The sequence below is a fragment of the Rhamphochromis longiceps genome, linkage group LG7 (genome assembly GCF_057381845.1).
Source record: "Rhamphochromis longiceps isolate RC_006_pf linkage group LG7, R_longiceps_female_GT1.1, whole genome shotgun sequence".
NCBI classification, from domain to species: Eukaryota; Metazoa; Chordata; class Actinopteri; order Cichliformes; family Cichlidae; genus Rhamphochromis; species Rhamphochromis longiceps.
In genome coordinates this window covers 159,447-183,354 of record NC_140563.1, presented here as the reverse complement: position 1 = coordinate 183,354, position 23,908 = coordinate 159,447, and the positions used below count along the sequence as shown (strand labels likewise).

At 39.7% G+C, this 23,908-nt stretch overlaps 1 long non-coding RNA gene across 1 annotated transcript; it reads left to right on the top strand.

Annotated features, from left to right (window-relative positions):
- The first annotated feature begins 19,084 nt into the window (after positions 1-19,084).
- Positions 19,085-20,946, top strand: LOC146664430 (uncharacterized). The gene is made up of 3 exons (XR_014912359.1): positions 19,085-19,236; positions 19,476-19,570; positions 20,461-20,946. It is a non-coding gene; the product is annotated as an uncharacterized LOC146664430 (long non-coding RNA).
- The last annotated feature ends 2,962 nt before the right edge of the window (positions 20,947-23,908 follow it).

Below are 23,908 nucleotides of genomic sequence, written 5' to 3'. Positions count from 1 at the left end.
CAAATCTTCTTTCCTTGTTGAGTGAAATTGAACATGCTAGAAGATAATTCCCCTTTGAGGAGAAGCTGTTCTGGACTATAATCATTTACTAAACTGTTACTGTGCAACTGTCACACCCCCAACAGGAGGCCTGATAAGTGTTAAAGACACTCGTGTTGCACAGTGTACTGGTCTAGGGGCCTTAATTTTAGTCCCCCTCCTACATCTCAACACTTTCAGATTTACATGCTGTAGCTTCACCACAGGTACATGAAAACTTTTTTACCCATTTTATGTTGCCTACATATACACAGTGTTGGGACTAATGCGTTATTAAGTAACACATTACAGTAACTACGTTATTATTGTGGTAACGAGCACGGTAACTAGTTATTATGCCAAAATCAGGAACACGTTAGTCGTTACTGGGATTTAGATAGGCTCGTTATTCGTTACTTCGTGTGGTGGCATCGCGGAGCTTCCACAGATTCAGTAACATTAGCAAGTGGTGGAGGCCAGCAGGTGGATGAGGGAAAAGGGACGCAGAAGGAAAAGAGACCTGAGGCGGCCGCCGGTCCAAGTGTGAACTGCACTTCAGGTAAGAAGTTATGACCTGCAGTCCATCTGGGTCAGATATAAACCAAGTTTAGGTGGAGTTTATTTTCATTATTCTGACTTTTTCGTACTGCGTGCTAGCTAGCATGACGGAGTTTCTATACAGCTGGGTGGGTGCTATGAAGTTAATGATGTTGAACTTTATTTTGTTCATAAGGTTAATTATTAGAGTTGCCAACCGTCCCGTAAAAAACAGAATCGTCTGGTATTCAGAGAAAATATCAGCCCTGTATGCAGCTCATCTGCAGTCTGGTGTTACCTACATCTTCCTATTCAGAAGGCAGAATTTCAGAGTTCTGAGTACAATCAAAGCACCACGACTGCAGTTTTTGTGTTAGATGTAAAAAGCGCACATCACGCTGTGACGTAGGCTAGAATCATGTCAGCAGTCAATGACGGTCCAGGCGTGGGATTTCTCTCGTGGAAATGTGCACATTATCTTTTCCTTTCTGTTGGTAGGTGGCACAGTGCACTGTGGCAAGTAAGCAAGCTAGAAGACTGGCAGTCTGGCTGGGTATCCAGTAATGGAAGCAACACATTAACAAGAGAAGTCTGAGTAAAACCAAAGTTACTTTCCCTAGTAACTATCCATCCATTCCATTCACTTCCGCTTATCCTTTTCAGGGTCGCAGGGGGCGCTGGAGCCTATCCCAGCTGTCATAGGGCGAGAGGTGGGGTACACCCTGGACAGGTCGCCAGTCTGTCGCAGGGCCAACACACAGGGACAAACAACCATTCGCGCTCACATTCACACCTAGTGACAATTTAGATTATCCAATTAACCTATCCCCACAAGCTGCATGTCTTTAGACGGTGGGAGGAAGCCGGAGTACCCGGAGGGAACCCACGCAAACACGGGGAGAACATGCAAACTCCACACAGAAAGACCCCGGCCTGATGGTGGAATTGAACTCAGGAACTTCTTGCTGTGCGGCAACAGTGCTAACCACCGTGCCACCGTGCTGCCACCCTAGTAACTAGTTACTTTGAAAGTAACGAGTGTTACGATTTGGTGTTGTCAGTGTTTTGTTTTAGGCGTGACTGTTGTGTTTCCTGCTTTACTTTGAAAGTCTGTCTTATCTCCGTGTGTTCAGTTTACGCTTCCTTGTCTCGTCAGTTCTGATTTGCCCCAGCTGTGTTTCCCTCCTGTTGTCCATTCCCTGATTGCTCCCTCTATGTATTTAAGCCCTGTGTTTCAGTTTGTCATGGTCGCGATCTTCCCCCCCAGTTGTAAATAGTTTGGTGTTTTGATGCCGGGGTGTAACATAATGGGGGCTCGTCCGGGATCCGCTGGAGGGTCCGAGGGACCGCTCCAGCCTTCATCCGCCTTCGCTGGAGGGTCCAAGGGACCGCCCCAGCCTTCGTCGTCTTCGCTGGGGGGTCCGAGGCACCGCCCCAGCCTTCGTCCGCCTTCGCTGGAGGGTTCGAGGGACCGCTCCAGCCTTCCGTTTCCACTGGGGGATCCAAGGGGCTCGTCCAGCCATCAGCGTCGCCTGCAGAACAGCAGCCGGTGCCGTATGCGCTGGGCATGAATCAAACATTTTCTTTGGGGTTACATGTTTTAAATGTTTGATTTTTGGGTGGGGGGAACTGTTACGATTCGGTGTTGTCAGTGTTTTGTTTTAGGCGTGACTGTTATGTGTTTCCTGTTTTACTTTGAAGGTCTGTCTTATCTCAGTGTGTTCAGTTTACGCTTCCTTGTCTCGTCAGTTCTGATTTGCCCCAGCTGTGTTTCCCTCCTGTTGTCCATTCCCTGATTGCTCCCTCTATGTATTTAAGCCCTGTGTTTCAGTTTGTCATGGTCGCGATCTTCCCCCCCGGTTGTAAATAGTTTGGTGTTTTGATGCCGGGGTGTAACACGAGTAACTTGAAGTAACTGAGTTACTTTAAGTAACTAGTAATGTAACTAAGTTACTAATTTAAAGTAACTTACCGAACACTGCATATACACATTGTGTATTTTTGTCTTTGTGTTTCATTCCTCCATAACTTTTGCTACTAAATTATTTTGTTCATTATTTGTTCATCAGCACATTTAAGTTCTTTTTTTTTTCAGTACTTCTCCAAAATCTTCATAGTAGAAAGATGTTGCTGTTGGACACAAATTGTTAAATGTTGTCATTGTGTTACTTAAATTTGTAAGTCTTAGTTCAAGCAGCATGATCAAAGGTCATGTGAGGGTTCTGTTTTCTTGTTTAGTAAGCTTCCTGCTTTTATGACCCTTTTGTGGGCAGGAGTTCACACAAACGCACCCCCAAACACAAACACACACACTCACGTGAACCTACGCACACACATGCAGATGCTCGCACATACATGCACACATGCACGTATGTGGAAGCGCAGACCCAACAGTTGCTAACCTTTTTTTTCAAAGATTTTAAAAATTTGTTGTTTTAATTGTCACTTCGCTACATGTAGAGGGCATACAGGAGAATCGTAATGCTGTTTCTCTCTCACATTAGTATAAAAAATAAAAAAAGACAAGGAAATATATAGGGGTAAAATAGTGGTAGTTCACGTTATAAATGAAATAAATAAATAGTGAAATGTACCAAACAAATGACCAACAGCTGCCGGTATGAGAGTGGTGCAAATCATCATCATCATCATCATCATCATAGTTTATTTATATAGCACTTTAAAAACATACAAGGCTGACCAAAGTGCTGAACAACAGAAATATAAGAAATACAATAAGAATAATAAATCCGATAAAATAATAAACATAATAAAAACAATTTTAAAAAATCACTCTTTCCTTGCAGTTAACGCCATGTCTTCTACCACAAAGACACTGGTAAAGAGCACGGCCACACCCTCAGTGCAGTGTCCACATCTGCAGTTTGCACTCTGTGCATTGACTCTTGGATGCAGCACCCAGTGAATTCATCTCTTTCCCAGCAGATTGTCCCATTACTTCCTCAAAGCACAGTATCATACAAAACCTTAAGCTATGCTTTCCCTTACTGCCTCTCCTTTCATATATGAGCAGTTTGTAGTGCAGGTGTAGCTGTGTGTGTAGGTGTGATCGGAGTGCAGATCAACCTCCTGAAGTGGAGCGATTCTTGTCGCTTTAAGTTATTAATAACAAACCTTAATCTTGGTGCCATATGTGCGTGCACATATTTATTTGTCTTTATTTGTCTGCCATCTGCAGCGTTGGTGAGCATGTACTGTAGGCGTGTGTGTGTGTGTGTGTGTGTGTGTGTGTGTGTGTGTGTGTGTGTGTGTGTGTGTGTGTGTGTGTGTGTGTGTGTGTGTCTCACTGGCCCCCGGATGTACATAACATCATTAACAATGGAACCGTCATCTCAGTAAAGTGAAGTGGTCCATCTCTGTCAGCTTAGCTTCTCACCTGCTCACACACACACACACATGTGCGCAGCGACAGGCACAAAGGACAGCTCAGCTCATAAATGTGGAGCAAGATATGAAAATGAGAACGCAAGGATAAATGAAATGAAACTACGGGACTCGACAGATGCTGTGCTGTCTGGATCTGCGTTTAGTTTTAGCTGCACACATTCAGCTGCTCTTCAGCGCCACATTAAACACACAGTCGTTAGCAGTGCCACAGAATTCTTTGACTATATTTCTACATGCATCTGTTAAACATTAAGTAGTCATTGCTCACTACACTGCAGTGTTTTGTAAATTACAAAAAGAAAATGAAGTGGTTACAGACACAAGTTTAAATTTCACAGATGTCTCTGATTACTAAAGCAACTCATGTGATTTTATTTTCTGTGAGTTTTTTCAGTCTTTGTGTAATGCACATCATAGTCAGTGTAAAAATCACATTCCTAACTTTGTAATTTCTTCCCTACCAGTTGTTCAGTGAAGAATATTGTACAACAGAAACAAAGTCTGCAGGGGTTTAATGAGCTTAATATTGGGACTAGGAAAAAGACTTGAAGCAAATGTGGATTTCATATTCAGAATCCAGGAAAATGAAACTTCCGGGTTGCAAACATCAAGCCACTATCGATGCAAAAAAGAGGCGCATTTGAAAAATGCACACTATTGCACAGTACTGATTTTTGATTACTTAGTGTTATTTGTGGTCTGAGTGAAGATCTCATAGATTTCTGACAAAATGGTTTGTTCTATAAACCAATTCCATTTAGTTGGGATGCTGTGTAAAATGCTCTTTAAATTAAAAAAAATGCAAATGTTTACAACAGGACATAGAAAAGTGTTTAAACTGGGACATAGAATAGAATAGAATAGAATATTCTTTATTGTCACAAGTACAATGAAATTGAAAGATGTCTCCGGTCAGTGCAACATCACGAAAGATAAATACTTAAAAACTATAATAGATATGATATAAAAGATAGAAATACATATAAAATACAGTGTTCTCATACAGTAAATACACCCAAGCAATCCAGGCCTAAGGCCCCATACAGACACTCAACATACGACCTAGTTGATATATCACTCAAACAATCAATCACTCAGTCAATTTGTTAGCGCATCCAACAAAACATGTCTGAAAGCATTCCAACATCAAGGGCACAAATGACAACAGGGGCAATGAAAGTCATCTACTTTTAGTAGCATTGAGACATGATATTGCAATTGGGTAGAAACTGTGTTTGAGTCTGTTAGTCCTTGTGTATGTTGTTCTATACCGTTTACCTGAAGGCAGCAGTTCGAACATGGAGTGTCCAGGGTGTGAGGTGTCCTTTATGATGTTATGGGCTCTTTTGAGGCAGCGGGAACTGTGTAGGTCTTTCAGTTTGAGGAGAGGGCAGCCGATTGTCCTTTGGGCAGCGTTGATTACTCCCTGGAGTGCTTTCCTCTGAGCCACTGTGCAGCTAGCGTACCATATGCCTATGCAGTACGTTAGTATGCTTTCGATGGAGGCTCTGTAGAAAGACACCAGCAGTCTCTGTGTGATGTTGTTCTTCCTAAGCACTCTCAGAAAGTACAGTCTCTGTTGTGTCTTTTTCAGTAGCTCAGAGGTATTCACACTCCAGGATAGGTTTCCCTCTATGCTGACTCCCAAGAAGCGGAAGTCTGCCACCCTCTCCACATAGTCGTCGCTGATGATTAGTGGTTGGATTTCTGTCTTGTGTCTTCTGTAGTCAATTATGAGTTCTTTGGTCTTTTTCGTGTTTAGGAGAAGGTTGTTATCCTTGCACCATTAAGACAGCCGCTCCACCTCATCTCTGTAGGCAGACTCATCTCCCCCAGATATGAGCCCCACCACAGTAGTGTCATCTGCGAACTTTACAATGGTGTTGCTCTGGTGGGCGGGGGTGCAGTCATGTGTATAAAGCGAGTAGAGCAGTGGACTAAGCACGCAGCCCTGTGGCAACCCAGTGCTTAGATTTAGGGCTGGAGATGTGTAACGTCCCACTCTCACTCTCTGTCTGCGGTCGGTGAGGAAGCTATTGATCCACTTACAGGTGCTGTGAGGAAGCCCTAGGTCTTTTAGCTTGGCGTCCAGTTTGTATGGAAGAATGGTATTAAATGCCGAGCTATAATCCACAAAGAGCATACGCACATAGCTTCCTTGCCTCTCCAGATGTGTTAATGCTACATTGAGTGCTGTTGCTATGGCGTCCTCTGTCGATCGGTTTGCTCTGTAGGCAAACTGGTGTGGGTCAAGGCTGCTGGGTAGGGCTGCTGTGATGTGGTAACGCACATTTTGCTAAGTCAGTAAAATATCAGCTCATTTGGAATTTGATGGCAGCAACACATCTACACAAATGTGATGGGGCAACAAAATGCTGGAAATGCGGCACAAAAAGAAACAGCTGGAGGAACATTTTACAACTAATTAGGTTAAGTGGCAACAGTTCTGTAACATGACTGTGTGTAAAAACAGCATCTCAGAGAGGCAGAGTTTCTCCAAAGTAAAGACGGACAGAGGTTCACCACTCTGCAAAAATCTTTCAACATCAACATGGAATCATTTCACTCGCTGGGCCCTCGTCCTCATTTTAGGTTTTGTAGTGTTTCTAGTAGATAAAGGCGAATGGCTTGTGTGGTGTGAATGAGACACGGCGGGTCCAGGGATCATAGGTTTGAGCAATTTTATTCAATATTTGTCACACCACAACACACACCAACCCCTGAGTCCCTGTGTTTCTAGGCGGGTGTGATTAAGGATCCCGTGCAGGTGCGTCCGCCCTCCCTGCACGGCACCGCAGACCACGCCCCACCACAGCTTAATTGAGAAATGAGCTGGGGAAAACCTCGATGGGGACTGGCGGCGGCTCTCGGACCTGGCAGATTCCTGTGTACTAATGAGAAGAAGGGAGTGAGGGTGGGGCATGGAAATGAGAACGAGCAGCTTGTAGAACTGGGGAGGTCATATATACATAAGATGCAGAAGGGGCGTGTTTGGAAGCATGGCCCCGCTCCTGAAATTCAGATAATTTATCTCCAATTCAGAATAATGTAATGTAGTTTGGTGCAGTGATAATAATGTTGAATCTCTCTTCACCTACAGTACATATTTTCAAAAGGTTCTGGAGAAATGTAAGGGACATGAATGCAGAAACACTGCTGTTTGTGGGCCAAAGCTCATTTAGAATGGATATGAGGAAAACTGTGGAAAACTGTCAGATGAATCCTAATTTGAAATGCCTTTTTTAAAAACATAGACAGTGTGTCCTCGAGACTAATGTGGAGAAGGACAATCTGCTTTCTTATCAGCAATCAATTTAAAAGACTGCATCTCTGGTAGTATGGCAGTGGATTAGAACCTATCGAATTGGCAGTGTGCAAATCTGGAAAGACACCATCAACGCTAAAAGGCATATACAGGTTTAAGAACAACAGCCTAGAAATGTCTTTTTTAGGGAAGGTCTTCCATATTTCAGCAAGACAACACTAAACTACATACTGCCTCTGTTATAACAACATGGCACTGTCCCAACATTTTTGAGATGTGCTGCTGCCATCAAATTCAAAATAAGGGAATATTTTTGTGAAATAGTAAAATGGCTCCCAACATTTTTGACAAAAATGAAATCTGATACCAGAAATTATGCCTTTTTTTTTTCTTACACACAACCAGATGGTTAAAACAAAGACAAGAATCTTCAAAAGGTACATGAGCACAACTTTCATCCATTTTTCTTGCTATTAGTACGTCCACAAGTAGACACATAGTAAGGGTTATAAGTCATAAATTCTTAATATGTACAGAAAAACCAGACATCCACAACACACATGCACACCACAGTGCTCTGTAGGTCTTTACTTAATGAGTTTCAAAAGCTGCTCTCCCCTACTGTGCTGAACAGGGAGAGAAAGATGGACGCATTAGAGAGGAGATGAGGAAAGGAGGGGAGCAAAATGGGGAAGGAGGGAAGGGCAGACAGAAAGGAGGTGTAGATGAGGAAAATTGAAGTAGGTGGCACAGAGAGAGAGGGATGTGTCTGGATGAGTTATCACCTTATTTGTATTTGTTGGTCTTTGTGTTGTGCTATTTTGTACTGTTAAAATGATTCTTTCCATTCAGTTTGAACTTCTAACACAAATCTGGATCTAAAAGGGAAGCTCAACATGTACCGTACTCATGTTGCTTTTATTTAAATATAAATAAATACGCATTGTTGAAAACATGCAGTTTCCATCTGGGCTCACACACCCTTTCAATTCAATGTTATTTATACAGCGCCAAATCACAACAAGAGTCGCCTCAAGGCGCTTTATATTGTAGTGTAGATCCTACAATTATGCATACAGAGAACAACCCAACAATCATATGACCCCCTATGAGCAAGCACTTTGGTGACAGTGGGAAGCAAAAACTCCCTTTTAACAGGAAGAAACCTCCAACAGAACCAGGCTCAGGGAGGGGCGGGGCCATCTGCTGTGATTGGTTGGGGTGAGAGAAGGAAGACAGGATAAAGACATGCTGTGGAAGAGAGACAGAGGTTAATAACAGATATGATTCAATGCAGAGAGGTCTGTTAATACATAGTGAGTGAGAAAGGTGACTGGAAAGGAAAAACTCAATGCATCATGGGAATCCCCGGCAGCCTACGTCTATTGCAGCATAACTAAGGGAGGATTCAGGGTCACCTGGTCCAGCCCTAACTATATGCTTTAGCAAAAAGGAAAGTTTGAAGCCTAATCTTGAAAGTAGAGATAGTGTCTGTCTCCTGAATCCAAACTGGAAGCTGGTTCCACAGAAGAGGGGCCTGAAAACTGAAGGCTCTCCCTCCCATTCTACTTTTAAATACTCTAGGAACAACAAGTAGGCCTGCAGAGCGAGAGCGAAGTGCTCTAATAAGGTGATATGGTACTACAAGGTCATTAAGATAAGATGGGGCCTGATTATTTAAGACCTTGTATGTGAGGAGCAGGATTTTGAATTCTGGATTTAACAGGAAGCCAATGAAGGGAAGCCAAAACAGGAGAAATCTGCTCTCTCTTTCTAGTCCCTGTCAGGACTCTTGCTGCAGCATTTTGGATTTGCTGAAGGCTTTTTTTTTAGGACTTCCTGATAATAATGAATTGCAGTCGTCCAGCCTGGAAGTAATAAATGCATGAACTAGTTTTTCAGCATCACTCTGAGACAGGATATTTCTAATTTTAGAGATGTTGCACAAATGGAAGAAAGCAGTCTTACATATTTGTTTAATATGTGCGTTGAAGGACATGTCCTGGTCAAAAATGACTCCAAGGTTCCTCACAGTGTTACTGGAGGCCAAGGTAATGCCATCCAGAGTAAGAATCTGCTTAGATGCCATATTTCTAAGACTTTCAGGGCCGAGTACAATAACCTCAGTTTGATCTGAATTAAGAAGCAGAAAGTTAGCGGCCATCCAGGTCTTTATGTCTTTAAGACATTCCTGCAGTTTAACTCATTGGTGTGTGTTATCTGGCTTCATGGACAGATAGAGCTGGGTGTCATCTGCATAGCAGTGTAAATGTATGCTCTGTCTTCTAATGATGCTGCCTAAGGGAAGCATGTATAATGTAAACAGAATTGGTCCTAGCACTGAACCCTGTGGAACTCCATAATTAACCTCTTCAAATAAGCCATTCCTCTGCAGATGATCTGTTAGCTGTTTGACAACTACTCTTTCAAGGATGTTTGATATGAAAGGAAGGTTGGAGATTGGCCTATAATTAGCTAAGACTGCTGGGTCTAGAGATGCTTTTTAAGTAAAGGTTTAACTACAGACAGCTTGAAGGCCTGTGCTACATAGCCGATCATTAGAGATAGGTTGATCATATTTAAGATCGAAGAATTAATTAATGGCAGGACTTCTTTGAGCAGTTTTCTAGGAATTGGGTCTAAAAGACACGTTGATGGTTTGGAGGAAGTAATTATTGAAGTCAACTCAGAAAGAACCCTTCACAGGTAGAAGCCAGGTGTAAGTGAGCCAAAGCTAACTGGAAATACCAGTTCACTTCTAATTTGTTAAACACTGTCACCGTGTCACTGGAGTTGGACAATATCTTTCACAGAACATAGATTACACATGTATTGGGAAATGTAGCCAAGTACAGGATAGGGTAGGGGAAATTAAAGTAAGATGGAGAGAATGGGCCAATAGCTAGATTCGTAGGAGGGATAAAGTGAGTTGCGTGGAGAAGAATGACTGGAGCCACAGGTAAAGTTGCTATGAATTGTATTACACTATTTAGCAACAATTTAACAGCATTTCATGAACAGGAATGAAATCATAAAATAAAATACAGTGACAGCAATAATAATAATAACAATCAGAATCCTATCTGAGCTCAGATATGTCAGTCTTGCCGGCTTAATAGTCAGTGTTCAGTCAAGTCAAATTCAATAGGTCAAAAGTTTGTGATTGGTGCGATTTCGTCCTACCGCATTGTTGCAATTGTTCATGAGAGAAGAGCATCCTGCCCTTCTGGGCCAACTCGGAATGGCTGTGGTTCGGTTCAAAGGGAAAGGCTCGCCATCTTCCTCGTCAGGAAGAGATCCAGGTCTCACGATCCCATAAAAAAAACCTAGCCTGTAAACAACAGGACTATTACTAATTCAGTTCACACTCTAATGATATACATGGCCATATGCAAATAATGTAAGTGCTATAACAAAACAAGCACAAAACATTAATTCTAATTTCTAACTATAGTATATACAGTGCATCTTAATCATGAATGCAATCTTTAAATCACAATCAGCTTATTCTATCATCAATGTGCACATTTCTATCAGAGATCAGAAATAAACCATAAACTATGGTAGATTTTTTTTTTTTACAGTATTGCCCTTTAACTGAATTACAGGAGCCTTGCTTTACACTGCACATCAATGAAGCAATATATTATTTACACTCAATGTACAGAATAAAATTACCAAAAGAATATACAAAAACCCACAGGCTATAGTTTTACAGTATGTGGTAACATATCAGCACAGTAAGAATACACACGGACATCTATCCAGTGCCGCTCGAGCATCAAATGTAACAAAATAAAGTAGATTCATGACCTTTAAGATCAACATTAACTTATTCCATCATCTAATTTTAGTGCATTTAATATTCAACAAGTAATACTAGAACATCATCAGCACACAAGCTGAGTGCTCAAAATGGCTGAACTCCGTGAGAAACCCCGTGTGTTCTCCCACAGTGAAAACGTGGTCAGCTACAGCTGCAGCTATGAGCATTAGGCTAGTTAGCTTTTGAATTAGCCTGATTCGCCCAGCCCCAGTTTAACTCACCAGCACACTTCTAATGTTCAACTCTCAGAGAGGATCTTGTCCACTTCATCCGCTCCCGTGCAGATCTACAACATTGAAATTGGGCCATTATATTCCCCGTTAACTTCTTGTTAGCTTTTTAGCTTCAAGGTTAGCTTAACAGCTTCTGACTCACCGCGATGGTTTCAAGGTCCAAAATGTTCACAAATCAGGTCCGTTTCTCCAAGGTCCATGCAGATCTCCGGTATGGATATTTGCTCAATTTATCAAGTTAATAGTTATTTTCCAGCAAAAAGCTTGGCGGTGAAAATCAGCGATGGTCTCGTGCACCTCCGTCTGTCTCTGTGTCTGAGCACATATGACGGTACAGAGCAGGGGAAGGCGGGGATTGTTCCTTCCTAACCAGTAGGGGTGTTAAATATACTCTTTGGGGTTTTATTCTTATATTTATAGTATTTATCTTTTATTATTGATTTATTTTTTGATCAACTCAGTGATTAACAGAGTAATGATAAATCCCAATTAACAATAACATGTTGTAGTCAAAGGAGCTTGCAAAGAAAAGCGTCTGGACTTCTTTAAGTTGCTTGAAGACGTTTCACCTCTCATCCGAGAAGCTTCTTCAGTTCTAAGGTCAAATGATGGAGAGTCCCAGATATAAACCTAGTGGGAGTAACCCCCCACAGAGGGACAAAAGGACCCCCTGATGATCCTCTAATCGCCTGAGCCAAGGTGTGAAACTGCGCGTGGCACAACACAGAAGAGCCACCTCCACAGGACAAGACTCAGCAGTCCATCTGCATCTTAAGGATAAAGGACACTCTTTCGAGGATGCCAATGTTCACATTTTGGACAGAGAGGACAGATGGAGAGGAGTGAAAGAAGCCATCTATGTCCACTGTGAGCGACCATCTTTGAACAGAGGCGGGGTTTACGACACCAACTCTCTGCCATCTATAATCCAGTTTTGAGATCCCATCCCAGACGCCTTAACGCCCACTCACATCCTGGGCCATCTGACCTCAGGAATTCGCATGATAAGGTGGGGCCAGGTTTCACGATGAACACACCCGATTAGAGGATCATCAGGGGGTCCTTTTGTCCCTCTGTGGGGGGTCACTCCCACTAGGTTTATATCTGGGACTCTCCACCATTTGACCTTAGAACCGAAGAAGCTTCTCGGATGAGAGGTGAAACGTCTTCAAGCAACTTAAAGAAGTCCAGACGCTTTTCTTTGCAAGCTCCTTTTACTACAATGACCTGGATGACTGAGAACCTTCACAGACAACATGTTGTAGTGCATTACTGAGTCGTGTAAACTCACTGGGTTACAGAAACATAATAACTCCTCAGGCACAAACCTTCTGGAACTCACATATAAATATAAAGATCAGTGTCTGATCAATGGGAGACACATTTCAGGCACTTTAAGTGCTCTGAGATTACCATCCCATTGCTAATTGGCACATCAAGCTACCATGCAACATCTGACCATTAAAAGTAACTTTGAGGTTCATAGCACGGAGTCAGACTTGCGGAAGCATAAAGACTTATATATAAGTTAGGATAATGAACAAAAAATACCTTCCATGGCACTAAAAATGTCTCTTTATGTGGTTTTAAAATGTACGTTAACATTAACATGAGAAAGTTAACTTTTGTAACAACTAATGACAAGTGTATGCTGTTACAGTAGATGTCAATTAATCAAAATTCGGGAGGTTATAAAACCATTAAACTCACATGGATTTACATTTCGCCCTATTTATAAGCAATGTAATTTTTCACATTTGGTAAATGAACTGATTCTTATGTAACGCTTTTCTACTCACTTCTACTTCTACAATATGCCACATTCACAAGCGCTTTCTTCTGCGTTTTTCAGTGCTTCCTAACTAACATTCACCCACATCTGCACTCTAATGGATGCTCCAGAGAGCACCATGGGGTTAGTATCCTGCCCAAGGGTACTTGGCATGCAGACTAGGGGAGCCAGTTTCAATCAGTAAGGCAAGGCAAGTTTATTTGTATAGCACAATTCAACAACAAGGTGATTCAAAGTGCTTTACAGAGACATTAGAAACAAAAACAAATAAAAAGGATGATTTAAAATTGATTAAAACAAGCAAACAAACTAACTAATTAACAAACAAACAAAACGGTATATAAAATCAAAACAGATAAAATCAGAACAATAGATAAAATCAGTAGTTAAATGTAAGTTTTGAAATTTAAGCTTAAAAGTGTGGATTTGGTGCTTTATTCAAATGCAGCTGAGAATAGGTGAGTCTTCAACCTGGATTTAAATAAACTGAGTGTTTCAGCTGATCTGAAGCTTTCTGAGAGTTTGTTCCAGATATAAGGAGCATAAAAGCTGAATGCAGCTTCTCCGTGTCTGGTTCTGACTCTGGGAACTGATAAAAGACCGGATCCAGATGACCTGAGGGATCTGGAAGGTTCATACTGGGTCAGGAGGTCACTGATGTATTTTAAAGTCTATCCTCTGACGGACAGGCAGCCAGTGTAAAGACCTCAGAGCTGGACTGATGTGGTCCACTTTTTTGGTCTTAGTGAGGACTCGAGCAGCAGAGTTCTGAATGAGCTGTAGTTGTCTGACTGATTTTTTAGGTAGACCTGTAAAGATGCTGTTACAGTAATCAAGCCTACTAAAGATGAACGCATGGACTAGTTTTTCCAGGTCCTGTTGAGACATCAGATCTTTTATCCTTGAAATATTCTTGAGGTGATAGTAAGCTGACTTTGTTATTGTCTTAATGTGTTTTTCTAAGTTTAGGTCTGCATCCATCACTACACCCAAATTTCTCGCCTGGTTTGTGGTTTTTAGGTGTATAGATTGAAGTTGATTGATTGATTGATTGATTGAATCTTTATTTTGAACATGTTGAAAAAGTATAAAAAAAATAGAATTAAAAGAGACAAATGAACAAAGCAAACAAAAGGAAAACGAGCAACCACAACTCCAAATAACGTCCATGTTCAAAAAGGAGCAGGAAGAAGCATAAGCTTATTTAATCCCACCCCTTTTCCACTATCTAGTATCAATAGACTACAGAAATACCTCCTTGCAATTACATTATATGTTATGTGTAATTTTTTTTATTTATTTATTTATTTTTTTAAATATATACACATATATGTTTCTATCTATCCATACATACGTATATACACACATACGCACATATACACATTTTCAATAACCCCATTAACACCTCAAGGATACACAGCCTACAATTATATATATATATATATATATATATATATATATATATATATATATATATATATATATACCCATACCAACAAACCCGTGCATGCGCACACACATGAAAATATTAGACAAGAACACCCTATCAAATCTCTACCTTTTCCCTGTACCCTGTAAAAACCATATCCTTAAACCGCTTTTTAAACTGCGCCATGCTTGGACATTGCTTCATATCTTTACTTAGTCTGTTCCACAGCTTCACTCCACACACAGAGATGCAAAAACTTTTTAATGTTGTACGGATACGAGGATGTTTTAAATTTAATTCCCCCCTCAAATTGTATCCCCGTTCCCTTTTAGAAAACATTTTTAGAATATTGTCAGGAAGCAGGTTATTTATTGCTTTATATATAATTTGTGCTGTGAGAAAATGAACCAGATCTGTGAATTTTAGAATTTTTGATTTTAAGAATAGTGGATTTGTATGATCTCTGTAACCAGTTTTATGGATTATCCTTATGGCCCTTTTTTGTAATATAAAGATTGATGATAGCGAACATTTGTAAGTATTGCCCCAAACCTCTGCACAGTAATTCAAATACGGTGCAATCAGGGAACAATAGAGAATGTGGAGTGATTTGTGGTCCAGAATGTGTTTTACTTTACTCAAGATTGAGACACTTCTTGAAATTTTGTTATGTATATGATTTATATGAGACTTCCAGTTTAATTTATCATCTATAATCACACCAAGAAACTTATGTTCAAGTACTCTTTCAATTTCCACACCATCTACATGAATCTGCACTTGTGCATTTCTAAGGGAATTCCCAAATAAGATAATTTTAGTTTTACTTAGATTTAGCGATAGTTTGTTCCTGTTAAACCATTTTTTAATTTTGCACATTTCTGAAGTAATTGTATCCAGCAGCTCCTTTAGATTCCCCCCAGAACAAAAAATATTTGTGTCATCTGCAAATAATACTAATTTTAATATATCAGATGCCTTACAAATATCATTTATATAAATAATAAATAATTTTGGACCCAGTACAGAGCCTTGTGGAACACCACAAGCAATGTCCAAGCATGATGAGGAATGGACACCTAGCTTCACAAATTGTTTCCGGTCACTTAAATAATTTTTCACCCATTGCAGTACAACCCCCCTAATCCCATACCGTTCCAGTTTATTAATTAATATGTCATGATTGATTGTGTCGAATGCTTTCTTGAGATCCAGAAATACTCCAGCTGCATACTGTTTCTGATCTATAGCATTCGTAATCTCCTCAATTGATTCGATTAATGCCAGAGATGTTGATCTTTTTGATCTGAATCCATATTGACTGTCAGAGAGTAATTTATATTTATCTAAGAATTTGTCTAATCGTTTATTAAACAGGTTTTCTAGGATTTTGGAGAATTGTGGTAGTAAAGAAACAGGCCTGTAATTTGTGAAGTGGCGTCTATCCCCGGTTTTATACAGCGGCACAACTTTAGCTATTTTCATTTTGTTTGGCACTTTTCCCGTCTGAAATGATAAGTTGCAAATATATGTTAGAGGTCCTACAATTCCTTCAATGACCTTCTTGACGATTTTCATGTCAATATCATTACAATCAGTGGATGTTTTATATTTACACATGTGTACAATGTCAATTATTTCTTTTTCCTCCACTGATGTGAGGAACATTGAGTTAGGGTTCCTATCAATCAGGTTTTCACTACAGTCAACTGATGGCAGTGACTCAGGAATTTGTTCTGCCAGTTTTGGTCCAATATTTACAAAATAATGATTAAAGCTGTTGACCTTATCAGCAGTGTTTTCCATAATATTGCCATTATCGATAAAGTATTGAGGATAACTTTGTTGTCCAGAATTATTTTTAATGATACCGTTTAAAACATCCCATATTCCTTTCATATTATGTTTATTGTTGTTCAATATTTTACTATAATACTCCTTTCTACATACACGTAAAATATTGGTCAACTTATTTTTGTATTTTTTATATTTATTTTCAGCATCTTTTGTTCTTTGTTTTAGGTATTCCCTATAGAGTGTATTTTTCTTTTTACATGCATTTTGTAAACCCTTAGTGAGCCATGGTCTATCTGAATATTTGTGCTTTCTGTTGTATTTTATTGTTGGACAGTTTTTATCGTACAACTCCATGAATATTCTTAAAAATATGCCATATGCAATATCAATATCAGCTTCTTTGTACACATTGTCCCAGTCCTGATTTAATAGATCGTTCTTAAATGCAGTCATAGTTTCTTCTGTCCTTACACGTCTGTATCTCAGTTGTTCTTCATGCTGATTTTTCTTATAATTAGTGTCATAAACTGCAAAAACTGGTAGGTGATCACTGATGTCATTAATTAATATTCCGCTCACAATGTTGTTTTCCATATTGTTAGTGAAAATATTGTCAAGTAAGGTGGCACAATGTGGTGTAATTCTGCTAGGCCTGGTTATTTTAGGATGTAAACTCAAACTGTACATAGTGTTTAGGAATTCGTCGGTCATTTTATGCTTTTTTGGATTCAACAGGTCAATATTAAAATCACCACAGATAAACATAACTTTTTGATTTGTTTTAGAGAATATTTCCTCTATGAAGTCATTAAATACTTGAATACTAGAGCCAGGTGTTCTATATATACAGCTAATTATTACATTTTTTTCTTTTTCCTTATAAATTTCAATTGTTATACATTCTAGTAAATTATCAATTACAGTTGTCATACTTTCTACCACCTTGTAGTTTAGGTTTTTATCCACATACACAGCTACTCCCCCTCCACTCTTGTTCCTTCTATTTACAAAATTCACTTCATATCCCTCCAGTCCAAAGTCCATTCCTTTCTCCGCATTGATCCATGTCACGCCGCCATGTTATTTTTTTTATTTATGTGGATGTTCTCTGGTGACCTGTAATCGTTTTTCTTTGGTGCCAAAGACTATTACCTCAGTTTTGTTTTTGTTTAGCTGGAGAAAATTGTGGCACAGCCAGTCATTAATTTCCTCAATGCATTTACCAAGAGCCTGTACAGGGCCTCGGTCTCCTGGTGACATTGTGATATATATTTGTGTGTCATCTGCATAGCTGTGGTAGTTTATTTTGTTGTTCTTTATAATCTGTGCCAGTGGGAGCATGTAAATGTTAAACAGAAGGGGTCCCAAGATGGAACCTTGGGGAACTCCACATGTGTTACTTGTCTGCTCAGATGTGAAGTTACCTATTGATACAAAGTATTTCCTGTTTTCTAAGTATGTTTTGAACCAGTTTAGTACAGTTCCTGAAAGACCTGCCCAGTTCTCCAGTCGTTTGAGTAATATGTTGTGGTCAACTGTATCAAATGCTGCACTGAGATCCAGTAAAACTAAGACTGACATTGTTCCACTGTCTGTATTCAGACATATGTCATTGAACACTTTGGTCAGAGCGGTTTCAGTGCTGTGGTTCTGTCTAAAACCTGACTGGAAGGCATCGTAGCAGTTATTCTGTTTTAAGAAGTAACTGAGCTGTTGAGAAACTGCTTTTTCAATGATCTTACTTAAAAATGGGAGATTTGAGATCGTAGATGACCTGTTGTACCTCCTGAGCTACAGCCACCCTATTTCACATTATAATGACATTTCAAGTCATTATGGAGATGAAATAAAGAATAAATAAATCTTGTATGAATCAAGTGATCAGTTAAAAATAAATCAGTAAAATAAATACATATTTTGAAACACACTTTAGTGTCATAAACATGTATTTTTTATTAAGCATTTTTCATTAACCAAGATAAATCACAACAGCTTTTTTGATGGTTAGATGTAGAAAAGAAAACAAAGCATTCACCAGAGCTGCTGAGCACATGGAGCATAAAAGCCTTCGATGCTCTCCTGCCTAACTGCAGAGAAGCAAATCTCTACCACTAACATCAGCACAAAAACTCTACACCTGGAGTTTTTAAGTGTAATATGTAGGTGACCTAGTGCTTCTGTCCCATATTTTGCATTATGACTATTTACTGTGATGTGAACACAGCTTATATATTACCCCTACTAACGCTTAGTCAGAGGTGCTCAGTGATGGTTATTGAAGATGTGTTTGTTTGCTTTCTTGCTGCTGTGATTTTGCTCTTCCAGAAACATCTCTAGCAACGGACTATTGTGTAGCACACCCAGCCTCTTTCCACTTAACATCCCTCTCCTCAATGCTGCATTTTGTGTGAAAAGCACGTTGGCACACCCGTGGCAGTCTTGACATGCGTAAATGTTCATGTTGCCAGTGTGTGTCATTACCTCTGTCCCTCTCCTTCTTTCTCTCTTTCTTTTTTTTTTGTTGTTTTTGCAACTGCCCTCTGTTTTCTTCTGTCTTCCTTTGGCTCTGCATGCACCAACAGACAAACACACACAGACACACTTACGACCCCCCATGTCCCATGTGCTGGTCCTGGCTACAGCTCCAATTACCTGGTGGCTGCAGCAGTAGGCCCCTAAATAGATTGTAGCACCAAACAGGCATGTCTGCAAAGGATCGCTCAGTGGGAGACGAGGAGGAAGTGGTGGGGGAGGAGCAGAGTGAGGGAGAGGAGGAAGAGGGGTTGCTGGGCTAGAAAGAAGCTGGAGGACGAAAAAGCAAGGGGAGAGTAAGCAAGAAAGTTGGGCTACAAACGAGGCGAGAGAGAGAGAAGAAAAAGAGGTTGTCTAAGCATTTGGACTGAACAGGGAGGAAATGTCCCTCATTGCAAAGTAAGTAAAGATCAAGAAAAGAAGGCACATTTATCTCCATTTTGCTAAATCCACTTGACATGTCATACAAATTTAAAGCCATAACTTGCAGGTACATGTTACATAGTTGATTTGTGAATCCGTTTCTCTCAATCTCTCTGTATTTTATGTCATCGTCATCATTCCCACTCTGTATTTTGCTCTCCCGTCTTTTACCGTAATACCCCTTTTCTCCTCTCATCCCTCCCGTCTCGTTTCAGCTCGTGAAGGATAAGAGGAGAGAATGAGGAGGAGGAGGAGACAGAGGAAAAGGAAAGCTAGCAGAATAAGGGCCACGAGTGGGTGAGAATGAAAGGTGGGTGAGAATGAAAGGAAGCTGTCATTTCCTACAGAGCTTAAGAAATGATCTTACTGAGCCTAATGCACGATACAATTTGTGTGATTTATACAAAATAGAAATAAAAGCAAATTGGCATTATTGATCTATTTTTGTATCCAAAAACAAAACTGCCACATTAAAGCAAAAAACATCATGAAAACCTGCTGGATACATTCAACAGTCTTAATAAAACTGCAGCGAAAGCTTTTTATTTTTATTTAAATCTCTATCTTTAGTAATGTTTTTCAAAAATTAATGGCCAATGTTACTACAATCAGAAGGAGAGTAGCTGTTCTGTCTCTTTATGTTGGCTTGAAATCACATAAAAATAGAAAATTATTCGTTATTGACACAACATTATTTGAACAGCAATACTGTCCTATTAAGCAAAATCAGCCTTGCATTTATTACACAAATGCAGGAACACTTTACTTTGAATCTTTAACATCACACAATCACATTGATAATTGTATATTAATACACATAGTGATATATATCAGTGTAGTGTGTCAATAGTCACACACTTTGTATTGTTATTACATTGTGTTTTTGACTACAAGCCACATTCGCCCATTTGTGTGCTTTCTGTCACACACGCTCGCACTCTAACGGACGCATCAGGGCAGTTTGGGGTTCAGTATCTTACCCACGGTCACCTCGACGTGGGGACTGGTTTAAACCACCAACCATCCTGTGGGAAGACTGCCTGCTTAAAGCCAGACTTCTCCAGCCACCACATTACACGCCATGAAAATTATATCTTTAAATATATTTACATCAATACATCATTAGATATAGTGTAATAATACATAAACATTATGAATATATGAAATGCCACATTAATGTCAACTCCATCCATTTTCTAGCACTCGGGGGAGTAGCAGTCTACAAAGAAATAGACTGGCATCCTCCCACGAGCCACCTCCTCTAGCTGTTCTGGGGGATACCAAGGATTTCCTTAGCTAGCCAATAGTAATAATGTCTTATCATAACTGCACTACTGTATAGCTCTGTGTAAATAATCATTCTGTACATACGATAATTTTTAACCCTACAACTGTTTACAACTTGCATAGTTCCCATTTCTGTATAACTGTATATCTCAGATTTCTGTAAAGTTATTTATTTCATATTCTGTATAGTTTTTCATATTTATATCCTGTTCATAGCCTGTACATAGCTTGTACTCACTACAGCCTGTACATACTTATAGTTATAGAATATTCACAACATACTTCATACCGTGTACATTATAACATACCATAATAGACCCATTTCTGTAATATACTTACATATCTATACTATTGCTAATATATATTGTAATATATCTATATCACTAAAGCACTTCTGGATGGATGCAAACTGCATTTCGTTGCTCTGTACCTGTGCATGTGCAATGACAATAAAGTTGAATTCTATTCTATTCTATTCTATTCTTTTATTGAGCATGCCTCCTAGGTGAAACACCTCACCTAAGAGGCAACCAGGAGGAATCCTAGTCAAATGCCTAATGTATAGGAGCATCTGCTCTACTCTGATCTCCTCTTGAATGACGGAGTTCCTCTCCCTGTCTCTGATGGTGAGCCCAGATACCTAATGCCTTGATTATATTCTGATGGACACAAACAGCTGGAGACCTGACGGGTGAGCAGTCATTCTTCTTTGAAGCCCACTGCCAGAGGCCATTGTGTATAGTCGGTACACTGTTTCTCCGAAGACAAGTCTGCGAGGTTCCAAGAAAACAGGCAGGCACACTGACCTTCCCCGTCTGATGACATAATTGATGTCACTCAAAAAATAGACCCTAGTGGAATCACAAAACATATAATTGAGACTTAATTAGGAAGCTGATTTTCCAAATTCCATTCGCAGTTTTATTCACAATCTGAGAATGTGGGCAAGAATGTTGATGAAGCAGTAAATTCAGCAGCTTTGACACTCACCTTTTTCTTACCACAACAGACTGTGGAGGCTATGCCAACCCATCTGTCAGTTTCCGTTCCAATATTAACCCCACTAGTGAATGAGAACCCAAGATACTTGAAAAACTGAAATATTTTCATTTTCCACTTTTTTCTGAAAACCATGTCCACGTCCTCGTGGTTCTCCTGCCACTACACATTTAGCTGCAGACTGCCCCACATCATTGTTCATTGAAGCTCACGTTGTAGCTTCAAATAAGCCAGAAAAATCAGAGACTTGATGTTAGGAGCACCGTCTGGCTCTTGGCTGTGCCTAGAAATTCTGACCGTAACAGTTATGAAGAGAGCTTGTGATGAAGGGCAACCTATATCTCGATATCCCATACTCCCCAAGCACCTCCAACAGCCCAAAATACACAGTTGAATGACTTCTTCTAGTCCAAAACCACACAAGGAATGGTTTTTGTCCCATGAACCCTCCTGTATCCTCCAGAGGATAAAGATCAAGTGTTTTAAGACCAGGACGAAAACCATAATATTATTCCTGAATTTGAGGTTAGCCTAACAGGCAGACAGTCATCTTCAATATCCTGGCATAGACCTTCTCAAGGTGGGTGCTGTTATCGTGTTAGTCATGTATTATCTGTTGTATAAATACATTAGACATGCATTAGAATATCTGTGTGCTCTGATACCTTTATTGATAGCCATATTATGTAATGCTCACACATGTCTGAAACATCCTGATGTTGACAACATCTGGTGTTGAAACTCCTCCTGTAACAAGCATGCTCTTCAGTTAAAGGTCTGTTCCCGTAGCTCCCATGGTCAGTTAAACTTTAGCTGTGACAACCAAAACACACTGAACTCATTCAAAGATTCAAATATTCAATTCGATTCAATTCAAGTTATTTATATAGCGCTCTTCACAGGATAAAATCCACAAAGTGCTTCACAGCAATATAAAAGCAGATATACAAAAAAAAACAGCACAATCAAGCATTCAGCACAAATCTAATTAAAAGCTAAATAAATGAGTCTTAAACTGCTTTTTAAAAGAATAAATACAATCAAGGCAACATAATGATGGAGGGAGAGCATTCCACAACCTGAGGGCCACCGCTCTAAAGATCTATCTCCTCTGGTCTTAAAACGTGTTCGTGAGACTACCAACAGCCTTTGATGAGATGATCTCAGGCTGCGAGAGGGAGCGCGGGGTTCTAAAAGATCAGAAATGTAGGCAGGGGCATCACAATTCAAAGCTTTAAAAGTCGGTACCAAGATTTTAAAATGAATTCTGAAATGTACTGGAAGCCAGTGTAATGAATGTAAAGCTGGTGTAATGTGCTCTCTTTTTCGTGTCTTAGTTAAAAGCCTTGCAGCAACATTCTGGACTAACTGGAGACGGTCAAGATTCCTTTTGCTCAAACAAAGATGACGACTGTTACAATAATCTAAGCGAGAAGAAATAAAAGCATGAATAACCATTTCTTTCTAACTCGGATTTTTTTTCTCATACTTTACTGTGTCGTTACTCATGAAGCGATGTAGCTTCATGTGCCTTTGTAAGCACTTTGTGTTTAACAGTCAACATTTATTCCCTGTCAGGTCTCACAAAGAGATAGTTGTTCATCTTTGTGGTGGTTTGTCATGTCATACATATATTGTATTTCTACATTTATTTATATAACATATTCTTATGAACTTTATTGTATCTCCTGTCTCCACCCTGAAAAGAATTTGAATGAATAATAAAGTATTATTTACTGGTGTCCTCAGCAGAAACTAGAGCCATATTGCTGTCAGATGTTTCTGTTATAGAATCGATGTTGTTTTGACGGACTCGGTCTTAGAAAATATTGATTTGTGTGTACATGTTTTTTACGTCACTACAATAGAAAGAGTAATATTAGTCCTATAATAACATTTAAGACCTGGAGCTGGACTTGTTTAGCATCAGGGTGTGAAAGAAGTCATTTCTGTTTATACTCCCACTGATGTGTTTTTTCCCCCTTGAACAAGTAAACATATAAGGCAGTGTAATGCTGAATAGATTATATAAAAGAGGATACTATGATTCACAATAATTACACTGTTCAACACTATGAGTCATAATAATTACACCATTCAGCACATTTTGTAGATGAGCAGGCTTTGTAGTGGAAAAGAGTCAGCAACACCTTTGTGGAAGACAAACAGCTCTCTGCCGAACTATTGCTTAAATAGATTACCAGCAAGATGCACAAAATCATACACAACAGCAGATGAAGTTAATACAGTTGTGAGTTTTCACTTGACTCTCTGGCATCTTGTATAAAAATAGCATGTAGATCCTCTTTTAGAAGCAATAACTTCTGTGAGATTTTTTATCAGTCTCTAATATCATTGTGGA